Genomic DNA, 16,271 nt, shown 5'->3' with positions numbered 1-16,271 from the left:
GTACCCTATCATAAATCTGCTTTTGATAGCATCTCGAGTGCCCCGCTGGCGAGTATTTGATTTCGCTCAAGCATGACAGTAAGAGGTCCAGCACACAAAAAGGGCGTGATGCAACGCTGGCATCGCTATATCCACCCCAGTATGCGCATGTGTTCAACCAGTTTTAGTAGTTCATCTTCGGGCATGCCGCTATCCGCTCATTTGTGACTTGGTCGCTTGAGTGTCGTTTCGGAAGTCAGGAAAAAAGAAAGCCTATGTTCATTCAGGCTGAGGTCAAAGCAGTTGCATCGGGTTTCAACGGCAACGTGACTGCTGCACATCGGGACTGTTAACCATGGACATAATCTTCTTAGAAGATCGGCATACGACAGTTACCGTTGTTACTAAAGCAGCCGTTCCAAATGCGCATCTTCAAATGTAACATCTAACACATGTTGGAACTGCTGCCGTGTGGAGCGCTGGAGGAGAATTGCAGCAGCGACGTTGTGGCCAGGGAAGAAGCTAAACGGGAGTGAAGGACTAGCCGGGGCCAGCAAGCCGAAGTTTGGACCCGGGTCTACCCACAAGCTGTAGTATGTTGAAAACTAATGTGGTACGAGAGTGGAATCTACCAGGCGAACTCTGGCTCTAGGAACTTCGTTAAAGAGTGCGCTTGAGACTAAGCTGGCGACGACACTATAGAAGGTGAAAGGACACGTGCTAAGGGGAGCTGCCGTCTAGCCAGCTCCATCTTTTTTTTTTCAGTGCCCACGCTAATTTACAACAGCGCATTGAAGGCGTCTGAAGCGGATGCGTAAATTTCTTAACGTCCTCGTCGTCTCAGATAAGAGCTATATATTTATAAACGCCAGTGGCTCTAAAAATGGGCCCAGAAACGTTGATGTTTACATCCCGTGCAGTGTCTCACGATCGTGTCGTCACCAATCTAAATCGAGCACGTTCATGTTTCCCTCTGTCTCTTTCCGACATTTTCCGGGTCCGTTTCCCTCAACAGGCGGAGCCGGTCTCTTGACAGGCAGAAGACGCGCGTGCAGACGACGACGTCAGGCGTCTGCACTCTAGTGGTAGCGGAGTATAAGCCCCATCAACACAACATCGTTTGTCTTTCGCGTTGCTTTTTCAAAGCCTGGTCCTACAGAAAGCGATCTTCGCGTCGTCTGGCCGTCATCGCGAACATTTTACTCCCAGGAGAGCGACTCCCGGAAAAGGTGGAGAGGAGAGAGGAAGCGAGAAAGGGAGACCAATTTCGCGGCGACCTAGACCGCCCGCAGTGTCAGGAAATTCCGTTTCTTCCGCACGAATTCTCGCCGTACGTGCCTCGGCCACTGATGCCGTGACGACGACGCTTGTTGACACGACCGTGGTGTCTGATAGCGCCGCGGAAAGTAAACATTAACCGGGAGCCTACGTCCTGGGCCCCTTCAAGGCTTGGTCACTGGCTACGACTTTTTTCACTCAAGCTTGCCGCTTGTCGTGAACGACTGTATAAGCGGACAAGCGTGGCTTAAGTAACGTGCAAGGGCAACGTGCATGTCCTCAGTCTTCATCGCAATGGCACTAGAGTTACTTTAGGTGAAGCAGAAGGGTGGTTTAGAATTTAAAGTGCCTCATGTGTGCGTGTCTGTGAGTGCAGATTTGGTATAGAGGCGGTTTTCTCTCTCAATTTCTGCAGCAGACGATCGAATCACGCGCTACTCTCCACAGTGGGAATCCGTGACATTAGGAGTTAGACCTCAAGCTCCGTGCCCTACAGAAAGCCTAAAGGTATCCGTGGCGCTTCCCACCTCGCTGCTTTATAGAGTCCTCTGAAAAGATTGTTTCCCGTCCCCCAGAGTGGGGTAGCCAACCAGACACATTTCTGATTATATCCCTGCCTTCTCTCGTTCTTTCCTCCTTCTTCTCTTTCTCCTCCTCCTTCTACTGGGAAGACTGTCGCTGACTGTAAACGGCAATACAGAAAGCGAGGTGGCTAAAAGACGACGTTGCTTTCGAATCGAATGATTCGCAGAAACAGTGGCCTCGCTGCTCTTTCAATCTCAACGTACACAGCTCTCGGGACGAACGCTCCAAGCAGAACGTATCGGTACGGTTCTCCGAGCACGCCACTGCAGTTTCTTTTACTTCGTTTTCAGCCAGCTGCAAGACATAGAAAACTCCGAAGCAATACGACGACGCAATGCATGGATGCGCGCGGAAAGTAATGCGAGTTCTGCATGCGCGCTTGCAGCTGTTCTGAACTTTCAGTTTTTCGTTGCTCGTGCGCATTCGTCGTCGACAGGAAACGAGCCAGCATTATGCAGATGAGACGCGCGCTATGATAATGGCGCACGTCTCGCTGGCAAAACGGAGAGCGAGAGAAGCGTCGTTGCATCGTTGAGCTCTGTTCTTCGTTGAGCTCCGGGATGCCCGGCCGGCTTTCGCGCGCGCAGGAAATCCAAGCGCCGCAGTACAGGGGAAGTTCTTGTCCTTTGTAAACGCTTCCTGAATAGCGATTATTGTGACCGATGCTATGAATGCGCGATGGAGCATTCCCGGTGGTCAAATGCGCGCAAGCTGCCCTTAAGACTGCAGTCACCATATCTTCTGTGTTTAGCATTTATTTGGAAGCCCCGAAGTACTGCGGTTCCTTTTGGTGCCGTCCGTGACGTGTTTGTAAGCTCTGAAATGTGACCATCATAAGGGGGCTCGTATGAAGAAACATATTTTTTTTTTATTTTCTTGATTCGTTAAGGAACATGAGCAACGTGCCAGCGGAGAGTCGGGTTATAAAGTGGTACTAGACGCTTCTCGCGAATGCAAACTCAAATGCTACGCAGAGTTTCAAACGAAACTCTGCGTACCATTTGTGGAATTCAAGCTTAGTGAAATACAATACCAAAAAAGAATAGAAAATGAAAAAGCGAGTCAGCAATACGTATCTTTCTCTTTCTTTTTTCTTTAGGAGGACACAACAAAACATTCTGTTGAGAAAAAGAAGGTAGAGAGCGAACATACTTGTTTTACTGGTAAAAGGAAACAAAAAACGATAATGCAAACCCTAGGATGTAGTTCGCAAAATACACAGAACAAAGAGCAGGCGTATTTGGAAACGCCTTCCAGCGACTGCGCACTTCTCGCGTAGACCTTCGGAAAAACCATTACTCTGTGCCCGCGAGTATAGGAGTTTCGGTTTACATCTGTCGCACGAAACCGGCCATTCGTGGAGGTTCAGATTGATTAATGTGCCGCGGATACAATTCTTTAGCGTTAGAGCCACAGCGTACACCTAGACTAATATCGCTGTGTGGACAAGAATATCGTGAGTTGCAATTTGGCTTTTGACAGACACACCTTTGACAACAAATTTGCCTCCTTTTTTGTATGGTATTGCATTACACCTTTTTAAAACAGTAATTGGAGTCTACAACGCCCGATCGGTTAACAGGGACCAAGTTCGATGTAGACGATTTGTATGCTGTGTTGCAGCTGTTGACTGTAAACACTCAGCACTTCCTGATTATTACATCTTTGCAATAGTTTGGTGACGTATTATGCCTGTACCTTACTTTCAAGTGTCACAATGGTGTCAGGAGAGTGTGATTTTAAAAGTTACATTCATTTTAGTGCACACAGCGTTTCATGAGCTCGCAGTAAACTCAGTATGCAGTAAGTTAGGCAAGCAGTGAGCAAAAATAAAAGCATGTAACTATGGAGAGACACAATTGGTTACACTTCTAGCGTTTTTCATAGGCGTGCAAGTTTCTCTCAGACGTGATTCAGCGTGCTAGAATATTTTACCCGCGCCGTGTTATCCAGTCAGCTGTTAACAGATAAAGGAATAGCGATTTGGGATGTGCAATAAAGAGCCTTATGAGTTTCTAGTCGTTTTATTGCGATAGCAATTTTATGGGCACTTCAGGCGCATTTCTGCCTTCGGCATAGCCGTGAGGTTCCGTATAAAATCCACGGGTGATAAAATCGTCACCGCGCGCCGTTTCCTGTATGTGCGAGTGAAAGCGTGCGAGGGTAAGCCAGCGATCATGGCTCAATCTCGCGCACGCAACGGCGGAAAGCGGAGAGGAAGCGCGCCGCCTTCCGTCGCGCGGAGGGCTTCGGGGAGAGGGGAGGGAAGGGAGGGGGGGGGGTCGTTCTACTCCGGGCGGCCCAGGCGGCCGCGCGCGTAAGGCTGGGTCACTGTACCCGTCGCAGGTGGCTTCCAAAATACAGAGCCCACGCTGCGCTATTTTCAAGGCGTAGTTGGCGTTGATGCGAGACGCAACACGAAGGTCAATTCAGTCGCTGCTGCTGGCGCGCTTTCTCACTCCCGCGTTTCAACAGCGAGTTTCCGCTGTGATCGGGTGTGGTGTATTCACGTTGGCCTGTGGACGCGTGACACCATTCTTGCTAATTTAGTTGTACTCGTGGACAACTTTCTGTGGTTATGAAGGGAAAGCTACAAAGGCCAATCGCGCACAAGTGAGAGCACAGTGAGTATAGGTTGGGGTAGACAAAATGTGAACGCGTTATTAGCAACAGTTAAGTAAGACAGAAGACACCACTGAGTGTAAAGGTTTACTTATTTTGGGGCTTTTCCCTTCAGCGTCTGGCGAAAAGCGAACCCGTCGCACGTGGAAACTGCGTGGATTCAGCGTCCGCTCCGAGCAACCAAAAACACTGTCAAATGATGCCGGACTACTTGGTGCGGTAACACTTGTGCAGCAGCCAACCGCCCACAGCTTTCCCTTCATAGCCACAGAAAGTTGTTGGCGAGTATAATATCCCTATGTTTCAAGTTTATACGTCCTTTAACACTACCATGCTTACTTCATATAGGTGTCCACTAATTTGCAATCGCAATCGATGCATCGCCTGTCGGGCGAAGCTGCGACTTTTTTGAAACTGTGACGATAACAAGATATTCGCTTTGCTTTAGTTGAAACTTGTGTCATAAAGCAATCGCGTAATACATTTTTACCGCCTCACTTGCTCGTCAACAGTGAAGATATTTTTGAACATTTTGAGCCGATTGAGCCGGCTTAAGAATAGAGCGGATTTGGCAGGAACTCGAAACACAAGGAGCGCAACGAAATGTAATCACTACCGCTTGCGTATACGTTTACTGTACATTAGAACGCGGCTGTGTTAATAGCAATGCGCCAAATTGCCAAGGCAGCATTTCTTCCGAGACACCATACCATGCTAATATTTTCCCACATCATCAAAAACGAGGAATGTACTACTACCACTTCCAAATGTGCGGTGGAACACTCCACAACATGACGAAATCGGAGGAGTCATAGAAATATGAGAACTTAAAGGCAAGAGGAACTGGATTACCTCTAGCGTGAGCCGGAGAGAGCAGCGACGCAGGTAGAAGGACGCCTGGGCCGGGAGTTATCGTCCTGCAAATTCGTGGCGAGGACTGTCGTACATTGCCCTTTTATACCACTCCACGACCGCCGGTCATTATTATATCCACTTCACTAAAGGATCTCGAATAACCAATCAAAATCAAGACGGTATGACGTCGCTGTTATCGTGGGCCGCGTCATCCACCCGAACTCGTTGCCCGCTATCGGTAGCGGTCGTCCATTGGATGCGTGTTACGTAGCCGGCAGCGTCATGTGACGCTACGGAAGAGTGGTTCGAATAAACGGCAGTGCCCCTGCTTGCAGTAGCAGCTCGTCGGCAGCGGCGCGCCATGCCACTCCAAGCAGCTGCCGTGTGGGCGTCCTGACCGCCAGTGAAGTGCTCTCGGCTAAATTAAAGGACAGGTGTGAAGTGGTACCACTCCGAAAGTGCGTGCGGTCCGTCGGTAGCTAGCTTATGGGAGAGGAAAGCCCGCAGTTGACCCCGTTCCCTCCTGTCAGCTGCAGGCTGTCCACTGACGCTTCTCGAAGTTGTTATGAAACTGTTCGTTCAACCTGTCAGCGAGCCGAAACGCGCCACATTGTGACCTGTCGGCTAGCTTCGTTGCGCGAGCCCCTTTTGCGCCTTCTATGCTTTCTAGGGTGACCTAAGAAGACTTGGAATTTATGCGAATTGCGTAGAATGTAGCCCAACCCCTACCTTCTTTGTTGCAGCGATGCTCTTCTCGAATTGCCGTCAGCCGTTGACACAGAGGCCGAGAATTCTCATAACTGCCCACCGTTTGTCGAACGCCCCTGCGCACATTGTTCACAGCGCTTATAAACTGTATCTCGACAAAAATTTGAATCAACAACAACAAAAATGTGTTACTAGAACTTCCTTCTGTCGAGGCGGTAAACGAGCCCTATACGACGCTGCAACCACAGTAAGAAGTATTATAGCAAAATTATAAAAGGAGCTGAAAGATGAGTGTTCATCTTTCAGCTCCTCTCCATAGGTCATCTCATCCTCTCCCTTCACCTCATCTTCTCCATAGGTCACTGACGGCTGAAACTTATTAAATAGCCATCATGTTATATACTTGTCCTAAAACGAAGTTTTATTTTGCGCTGCTTCTTTTTTAGATGAAACGAACTCGAAAGCCGGCGGCGCCTTGGCATATCGTTCCACTTCAGCTGTGAGCGGAATGAGGGTGCACAAGGCGCGTATTTAGTTTGTACGATAACGTATTAATTTCTTTTAACGCTTGTTTTGTCAAATGCTATTTACGTCTTTCTCTCATAGTACTAAGAGCACAAGACACTTGTGAGACCCGGATTCCTCGAGAACGCTGAATTTTTGCTCAGTTTTGTCCGCAATTCCTAACTGAATTAACAGCCGTGTAGTTCGTTCACACTGTTGTTCGGCCTTAATCGATGTATCGTGGCCAAACACCCAAACTAACCTGGGCTTCGACCACGACCTCATCCAGCTCAGCATCATTGGCAGAAGCTACAAGGCCCATGTCGGGTCAGCCCACATCACCAACTGGGATCACTTCCCGAAAGCCCGAAAGTCACGCGGGAGGCATTCGTGTGCTTCATACGACGATTGGACTAAAGAAATTATTCCAGTCCTAAAGACCCGCACCCAGATCATCGTCACAACGTGTAACACCCCTCAACGTGGACCTGAAGCTCCTGAAACTATGGGAGGCCCGCCACAGCATCACTAGAAGAAGGAAGAGGCAAGGGCATAACCGAAAACTTTGCTAAACAAGCTGGACATATGAAACGAGATCAACTACATTGCCGATGGAAGAGCGGTCATGTCGGAAACCAGCAATGGAATTCGGGTAAATCTTGCAGTGTTCAAGGTACCATTCCAGGCGGCCATGTAGTTTATCGCGTTTCATATGTCCAGCACGAAAGGTCCCGTAAGCGTTTATCTGCAGCTTTATTCTTAGATGTGAAAGGGGCATACGATAACGTATTACATGAGGCCATTCTCGACGCTCTTGCAATGGTTGGCCTAGGTGGTCGAGTCTTTTTGTGGATTGCAAGTTACCTATCTGCAAGGTCATTCTATGTGTTAACTGACAATGGCCCAGCTACGCGACGCTATACCAGCAGGGGTGTTCCTCAAAGCGGTGCTCTCATCCCGACACTATTCAACCTCGCTCTTGTTGGACTTGCTGAATATTTGCCAACTACAATCAAAATTTCAACATATGTGTCTGGACTTCGGCCGTCACACGTCTTCAGATACATGCGCGGCTTCAAAGAGTGGCTACTTTGACAGCGAAGGAAGGAAGGAAGGAAAAAGTGGAGAAGGAAAGGTAGGGAGGTTAACCAGTATGGCTTAACCGGTTTGCTACCCTACACATGGGAGAGGGATGGGGGAGATTAAAGATGGGGAAGGGGGAGAGGGAGAGAGAGCACATATCACAGCACACACACATGGTCCGTTGGAGTCCATCATTCTGGCATGGTACGCGACGTCACTCTCACAGCCGCTTGTCCAATCCCGTCTCTTTCAAAAACCGAAGTAGTGCCTTTGTCGCCTTCACCTGCGATATCTTCTGTCGGCGGCATGTGAAAATCGTGTCGAGCGACAATGGTCTACTGTCAAGGCGCGCTAGAACAGATGCCAGGGACTGTCGCTGAACGTTATAGTCAGGACAGTCGCACAGAACATGTTCCAGCGTCTCCTCGCAAAGGCAGGCATTACAGAGATCGTTGTCGGCCATTCCAATGCGGAAGGAGTAAGATTTGGTGAAAGCCACCCCCAGCCATGAGCGATAAAGCAGGGTCGCCTCTCTTCGACGCAGTCCAGTTGGCATATAGAGATGCATCAAAGAGGGCAGGTGGTATTGACGGTTGCTCTGGGTGGTCTGGCTGTTTGGTGTGCACTCTAGAGATAGCGTGATCTCATGTGCAAGCACTCGAAGTCTGCTAGCTGCGTCGGATCGTGAAAGCGGTATGGCCTCTTCTTGTGCGTCCTCAAGAGCTGCCCGAGCGGCATTATCGGCGTCTTCATTTCCAGTGACGCCGCAGTGACTTGGCAGCCACTGAAACGTCACATGGTGTCCTTTCTCCTGACTTTGACAGCGAGCTACTTGTGTAAACAAGGTCTCAGCATATCACCAGAAAAATGCACACTAGTGGCATTTACTCGCAAACCGATGACGCCTTATGTCATCTCAATCAATGGGCGGAACATTTCCTATGTCAGAACCCACAGATTTCTTGGCGTAATTATCGACCGAGACCTCTGCTAGAGCCCGCGCGTGGCTTACATGAAACGGAGCCTGACAGCAACTTTCCAATTGTTCAAATACTTGACAGGAAAAACGTCGGGGATGTCAGTAGACGCAATGCTGAAACTCTACAGAACTCTCTTTCTCGGATATTTAAGATATAGACTACCTGTACTGAACAACACCTGCAAGACAAAGATTCGTGTTTTGCAGGCAGTACAAGCTCAAGCACTCAGAGTTTGCCTTGGTTTGCCCAGATGCACGTCAACAGAGGCAACTATTGCGATTGCTCAGGACTATCCAGCGCGAACTCACATTACGGTGGAAACCCTGAGAACGCACATCAGACATTTTGGACCTGCCCCCTATCACCACATTGCCACACTACCTTCAGACAGTCACCAATCATCATTCTCTAAAACTATTGTCAAGTACAACGACAAACTTCCCTCGGGCTTCACCGCTGCATCTAAACCATCGATACCCCCTTGGTGTCTTATCAGCCCCACAGTCCATCTCAATGTACCAGGAATCGGGAAAAAGTCTGAGCTGTTGTCGCCTGTGCTGAAACAACTGTCTCTGCTTCTTCTGCACGAGAGGTATGCGGACTGTGAACATATTTATACTGATGGTTCCACAAACATACAGTGTTCGTCCGGTACTGTGGTTGTCCCAGCAAGAACTATTACCATCAGCTTTAGGACTGACCACCCAATGACATCGACATCTGCGGAACTAGCTGCTCTTCGCGCTGCACTTTGTTTCGTCAATAGGGAGCCACCTGGACAATGGTCAATCTTCAGCGACTCAAAGGCAGCCCTCCAATCTTTGCTATCAGCTCAGCGTCGCCGGCCATTCGAACAGCTCGTATTAGATATTAGATGCCTACTTCATACAACACAGGAGAAAGGAAGCCGCGTGACGTTTCAGTGGCTGCCAAGTCACTCCGGCGTCATGGGAAACGACATATCGGGACCCAGGACGTGCTAATTCAATTAAAGGAGGAGATACACGTCCCTGCTACGCAGGGACATGTATCAGTCTATCAGGTCTACGCAGATGCAGCAAAGAAGAGCCATAGCCGTCATGGTGACGACAAAAATTGATGTCCTCGTCAGCTCCACCATACCAGAGGCAACAACACAGGAAGCAGATGAACTAGCCGTGGCATTATCCCTCACACAGACTACAGAAGCAGTCACTATAGCCGATTACCAAGGAACGTGCAGGAGCTTCACGTCAGGCTGGGTGGCACAAATGACTCAAAACATACTAACAGCCAAACTGCAAAAAGAAATGTTAAAATAGTGTGGACAACAGCTCACACCTCTCTGGAGGGCAATGAATTCGCCCACTCCAAGGCCCGAGAACTTATCGACCAGGCTCCTGAGGACACAGAAGAGCTCACTAGACTGACAACGTATCAAGCAATCACCCAGCACTACAGACTCATTCGCAGAACGCTTCCAGCACCGCATCCACAGCTCACGAAGACGGAAGAGACAGCACTCGGAATGTTGCAAACCAACACGTTCCCGCACCCAAGGAGGCTTCATCTCATATTCCCTACTCTATATGACGAACAATGTAAGTACTGCGAACGGCTAGGAGTCCTCCAGCACATTGTCCTAGATTTCAAAGAAAACCCAATCTTGCCTCCTCTACCCCCTACTTCCCACCCTCAAAACCTGTGGGAGACGCTGCTGTGAAGCTCCCGCATCTCGGACCAGATCACATTGGTTGAGAGGGCGGTTGCAGCCAAGACGGCGCTTGGAGTCCCGTGGAGAGGGAATCACTCCTGCAAATCAAGCCATCTTTAGGCTCATGGAAGGATGTTTTCTCTTTCTCTCTCTCCACACTATTCTGCAGGCTGCATTTCCTATTTCCAGGCTATGTGCCGAAACTCATAAAAATAGTATTCTGCATGTCCTGAACTCCGCAAACTTTTTACGTCGCCGGTGCTTGCGTGATCGATGCTGCAGCGAAAATATGCAGTGTTGGTCTCCTGTAGAATCAGCAGCTATGGAAAGCAACAGTATAGATTCAAAAAGACGACTTCGACCACCATGTTATACAAAAATAAGCATGATAATTTTAGGGCCTGGTAGGCAAGCTTCAGACAGAAAAGCAGAAAGTACGAATAGGAACTAGGGTTTATTCCAAAAGCACAAGGCGTCTACACAAAAAATCTCGTATCTCACACAACCCATCTGCAATCTGCACTGCCCTGAGATGCAGCTCCTGCTGCAGGCCCTCTTACCCGCATACTCTTGGAACGAAACAAGGCATTTTTTTTTCATACATTTATAGAAGCATGCACCGTCCGTTCATACATGTGGGTCGTTCCTTAAAATTCGGGTTAGCCGGCAAATCCATTCTCATTGTAGTTTATTACGCGCATTTCATTCACACAAATGTTCTCGGTGACGACAAAAATCGATCACTGGGGGTGTCTCGCTGCCTTATAGCTGTGGAAGTTTGGGCCAAAATATTCGCGTTCTCACAACTTTTGTAAAAACGAAGCGTGACGAGGAAGAAGAAGAACAACAAAGTTATTTGGAGTTGCGAAATAAACCGGCCTGAAGTAGACCATATAGGTCTGGCCTAAAGGCGCGCTTCGCTATCAATGCGCGCATACTACACGAGGATCTGCCGGAGGGAAGCCGCGACGTCACCTCAGCAGCCGCTATCAAGCGACGCCCTCGAGGGTCATATAACGGCGCGCATGAATGGGTCCGCGAGGATCTGTGAGTGGAGAGTAAACAGGCGTCGACGAGTGGCTTGCCCTCATCTGGAGCACCTTCGCGTCTCGCACGCCCACTATCAACCCCACCGTGTGCGATCTATCAAGAGAGACATAAAGTAAAGAAGAAACAAAAAAACGATATATATATATATATATATATATATATATATATATATATATATATATATATATATATATATATATATATATATATATATATATATATATATATATATATATATAATTGAAGGATCCGGTAGTTCAAGGAATACAAGCACGTGGGAAAATAGTATATATATATATATATATATATATATATATATATATATATATATATATATATATACACACGCTGATTTCGCGTTTTTGATAGGCACGCTTCTCACAGACGCGAGTGAAGGCCCACCTGCCAATGACAACGAAGCTAAGTGGGCGCACCGTAATGTTACGTTCAGTGTGCTTAGTTTTTTTTTCCTTTTTTTATCCTTCTTTTTTTCTCACCTATTGCATCCCCTTGCCCCTCCCCCGGTACAGGTAGCCAACCAGAGATAATCTCTGGTTAACCTTCCTGTCTTTCCTTTGCTTCTCTCTCTCTCTCTCTCTCTCTCACTACGTTCAATCATTTCGGCAGTGGAGCATGCGCTGCGTTCCGATCACCGCTGCCGGCAGGAGCGTTGTGCGCACGGGCACTAGTAGCCGCCTGTGTGCATTTCAATGTACGCTTCCGAGCGGAGCACACGGTAAACGCCTAGCTAGACCTGTCAATTATCAAACGGCTAGGGAATCAGACATTGCTCGATTCTTCACAATCTTATCATACGCTTCCGTTGACTTGGCCTCCATGGTCGTGATCACGACGGGCCCCACGTGTCGGCCACCTGGCCCGACCCGCGCGATGGCCAAGTCCGAGGTCAAGGTACTTGGTGCTCGCTCCAAGCGAAATGCTCTTAATCAGTCGCCGCTTGGCGAAAGAGAGACCCCTCCCGAGAGATGCGATCGCGCTTCCTCGGGACAGCCGCGCATGGACGATTAAATCGCGTGTACTGACCCCGCGTCAGCTGTGACTGCTGCTATAAGCAGCAGCCGTCTCGGCGAGTGACCGAGGGCAGAAGCTACGCTAAATCAACAAAACTCCTCATATCAAAACTCCTCCTTCGCGCCGGTTATAACCGCTACCTGTCTAAGAACCTTGCCTAACAAGATTTAGGACGGGACTTTAAATATCTGTCTTTAGGGCGCAGCTCTGCCCGTTCGTGCGGCGAGCGTCGGCGTAACCGAGCAAATGAGCACAACAGCGAATGATGAAAGAGCGAACGCGGAGCGAGGGATGAAAGTCGCGAGCAGCGAACAGCAGAGACCAATGAGAGTTGCCCCTTCAGTGACGTGCGTGCGGAGAACTGGTGTCATGCGGACGCGCCCAGCCGCTTGATGCGTACTCGCATCTGCCCTTAGCCAGACCGCTCATTTCGTGCTAACGTCTGCGGGCGTCAGCTCTTGCTCGCACATGTTTGGTTTTCTTGGTTTGGTCTCGTTCGCGCTTGTTTCAAGTGTCATGGTTTGAGTTTGTTTTTTTTACAATGATGAGCCTAAATCGAGACGTTTCTGGAAACACTGCGACATATACGATTCTGCACGACAAGATGGGCCCGGAATACAAGGGCGTGGAGGCGAAACCCAGTACCTCATTCTCATTGACATTGGAACGCGGCGACGCCGCAACAGAAGAGTTCACACCAACATGATTATGATCAGTGGTAATGACGTCTTCATCTTCATAAGCCATGACTCGCGTTAAGAACGAAGGACGAAGAACGTAAACACAGCGCCGACCTGTAAACAGACGAAAGAGATCACGCGACATTTCGCATCTACAGGGAGGAGGCGAGAGTTTTGTGCTGTCACGTGACTGTTGCAGCGACTTGCCGCCAGTTCGTGTGACCGCTCTGCCGCAACTGCGTTTTAACGCCGGTGACGCGCCGCGCACGTTTTACCGCTAGTGTGTATGGGGCTTTCGGCGGGGACGATCGCTCCGAGCTAGCACCAGAGTAGCGCGCGTCGTCTGTTCAGACGCCGTCGATAAGGCATACGGCGTGCGCGTCAAAACAAAGTGCTGCATGAGCGGAGGTCTGTCTGCGGCTGCTGCTCTGGATTGCACCCATGCGTCACCCACGTGCTGCCTTCGCGATCTCCCGATTAGCGAGGCGGTGGCGCCACCCCGAGACAGATTGTCCCCGCCAGCCAATATATCGCTTAATGAAAACACGTATAAGAGCTGCGCTCAAATTTTGCTTCAGAGAGTATCGTAATCGTCGGTGAAATTTTGGCGAAAACATTTGGGAGTCGACGCCACCCCATAAACAGTATAGGAGCACAGCTTACACAGAATCTGTGGAACACCAGTGAATTCACGAACGCACGTCTCCACAAATTGGATCCACGTCTGCAACTCCGCCTACCACCAAGGTTGCCACGAGCGGAAGCAACACTTCTGTGCCGCCTGTGGCTCGGCGTGGCATTCACGAAGTCATATTCATTCCGCATTGGAATGGCCGACAGCCCTACTTGTGACACCTGCGGCTGTGAGGAGACGATTGAACACCTCCTTTGTGACTGTCCCCGTTACGCAGTGGGAAAAACAGTGCTCGTGACTGCTCTCGCAAAACTGGACAGTCGCCCCTTTACAGAGGAAAAGCTCTACGACATTGATCCAGACGGGCTTCGGCACTCAATGCCTTAGGGGCTTTGTTGAAGTTTTTAAGGACATGCGAATTGTGCGACCGCCTTTGAACGTTGTAGAGCGTAGTTTCGCGTTACTGTGTGAATTTTCTTTTTTTTCCCTCTTCTTCTTCTTTCTCCTTTTATTCCCTTTACCCCTTTCCCCAGCACAGGAAAGCCAGCCGGTACTTACACTGGCTAACCTCCCTGTCTTTCCTCTCCTTTGCCTCCTCCTCCTCGTGCAGCTCTAACGCGTTGCGGCGTCGGATACCAAAAAGCAGTTGTAACACGCATTGTCATCTTCATGTGGACGAATCGGTACTGTCAGTTGCTTGGTGCGGTATTACATCTGAATCTGCAACAACTGCCTCCAACACGATGGCAAGTGATCCTGCACGTGTATTTGATGAACTATCTGTGCTCGCAGTGTCCGCAACCACTAAATAGTCAAGTCAAGTTTACTGTAACAGTCATGTTGGAGTTACATGGTAATAGTATTACAGCAGGAGGTCATAGAGTTTTGAAAAAAGAAACTAGCAGGGGGACCTCTTATGATAACATAAATAGGGTTATTGTACAAAGACAGCAAAGAAGTACGGTCACGTGAACAATAATAATAATTAGGCAAGTTGATTATCTATAACAGAAAATCGGATACATAAGTGAATGGTAATGCTAATTATTGAAAAACATGAAAAATAATCGAAAGCGTGTGAAAAAGCAGAATAACAACCAATATTAACAAAAATAATCAACCCGACATGAGAGACCAAACTCGTTTCATTATCAGTAATATTATTTACTTATACAAAAACAAAAGGTGTGCAGCAAAATGGCCTAGATATTGAGAGTTCATTAAGAAATTAAGATGAGTTAGTTAATTCCTGAATGAATTATTTGTTTCTGCGTGCGGAGAAAGTATTAATGTTGTGTGATGATGTTGTTTCGAAAGGTAAGGAATTCCATATTGCTATGCCAGAGAAGAGGCCCGTGAATTTGCCGTAGTTCATCCTTACGGCAGGTAAAATATTATTGCGCAGGCAAAACCGGGTACTGTTGTTGTTAGTAATGTGTTCTGGATCAATACATTCAATGGAGATGTCGTGTGTGATGAGCCTATATGCAATTATGGATAGTTTCTGACGGAATAATTGTCGTAACGGGAGAATGTTAACTTTAGGAAACAGTGACCTGCAGGATAAATCAAATGGTGCCTCATAATAAAAAAAGTGGTTTTGGCACGCTAAACCCCGCAATTAAATTAAATCAAATGGACTGAAAGTCATTATTCTCATAGCTTGATTCTCAAGTCGCTGCTGACGTTCAATATGCGTAGAATACGTACTGGCCCATGACGATACACAATATGCAAGATGGCTATGAATATAAGCAAAATACAAAGATCCTACAATAGAGCTGCAAAATAAGTTCTTGTCTTGACGATAATGTGGAAGCCAAATACAATCTTTCTCACAAGTTACCGGGCGTGTCCACGAAATTTTAGTTCAGCATGTAAGATGGCACCGAGGAACCTCGCTTCGTTCGAAACCTGTATGACATAAACACCAATGTGAACAGAAGGTGGGGCGTCGATTGAATTTTGTTGGGAATGGAACACCATAAATGTTGTTTTAGTGGGATTAATGTGCAGACGATTATTTTGGCATCATAGAGTAATATTGTTTAACTTGGTGTTAAGGTTACACGAGAGTGGGGCAATTGATTTACCGGATGTAAAGATGTTCGTGTCATTAGCGTAAAGTATGCACTTGGTCTTAGCAAGAATAGTAGGTAGGTCACTAATAAACATAAAAAATAAAAGTGGACACACAATCGGCAGACGCCCTGCCATCTGCTAGCCGCCTGGTTTGCTGAGATGGTAGAGCTGCTGCCCCGGAAATGCGGTGGTCCCGGGTTCGAGTCCCGGACAAGGACGAATTTTTCTTCAACTGCGAGGTTTTTCTTTCGAGGAACGCGCATGGGTTTCCTTTGTAGCAATTTGCTACGTTTGGGTGGCTGTCTCGTATTCCGTTATTAATAGTTATTGACCAGTGCATAATATGGCGTTATATGTAGTGTGGTGTGGTGGCGTGTGCCGTTGCGAATATGCACTACGCTCATTTAAAAATCTTGGCTAGTATCATCTCTAACCAGCCTGATTTGTAGGTTGGCATTTCATACTTGCATTTACTCTCGATTACGGGAGAGCCACTAATTTCTTCT

At 48.1% G+C, this 16,271-nt stretch overlaps 2 protein-coding genes across 7 annotated transcripts in view; one reads left to right on the top strand and one right to left on the bottom strand.

Annotated features, from left to right (window-relative positions):
• LOC135898901 (diuretic hormone class 2-like) overlaps positions 1 to 16,271 on the top strand; it is a 362,476-nt gene that overhangs the window by 106,191 nt on the left and 240,014 nt on the right. The window lies entirely within an intron of this gene.
• The window catches only part of LOC135898900 (uncharacterized), a 233,951-nt gene that overhangs the window by 102,707 nt on the left and 114,973 nt on the right, over positions 1 to 16,271 (bottom strand). For 3 of the 5 annotated variants that reach the window (XM_070535701.1, XM_070535700.1, XM_065428117.2), the window contains 2 exons: positions 6,049 to 6,143; positions 5,317 to 5,381 (listed from right to left, as the gene is read on the bottom strand). The exons of the other annotated variants lie outside the window; for them this stretch is intronic. The gene's annotated coding sequence lies outside the window, so the exon portion shown is untranslated. The remainder of the gene's footprint in view (positions 1 to 5,316; positions 5,382 to 6,048; positions 6,144 to 16,271) is intronic. 5 annotated transcript variants of the gene reach the window in all.

The sequence above is a fragment of the Dermacentor albipictus genome, chromosome 3 (genome assembly GCF_038994185.2).
Source record: "Dermacentor albipictus isolate Rhodes 1998 colony chromosome 3, USDA_Dalb.pri_finalv2, whole genome shotgun sequence".
NCBI lineage: Eukaryota > Metazoa > Arthropoda > Arachnida > Ixodida > Ixodidae > Dermacentor > Dermacentor albipictus.
Note: the sequence above shows the minus strand (reverse complement) of the source record. Positions and strands in the feature narration are given on the sequence as shown.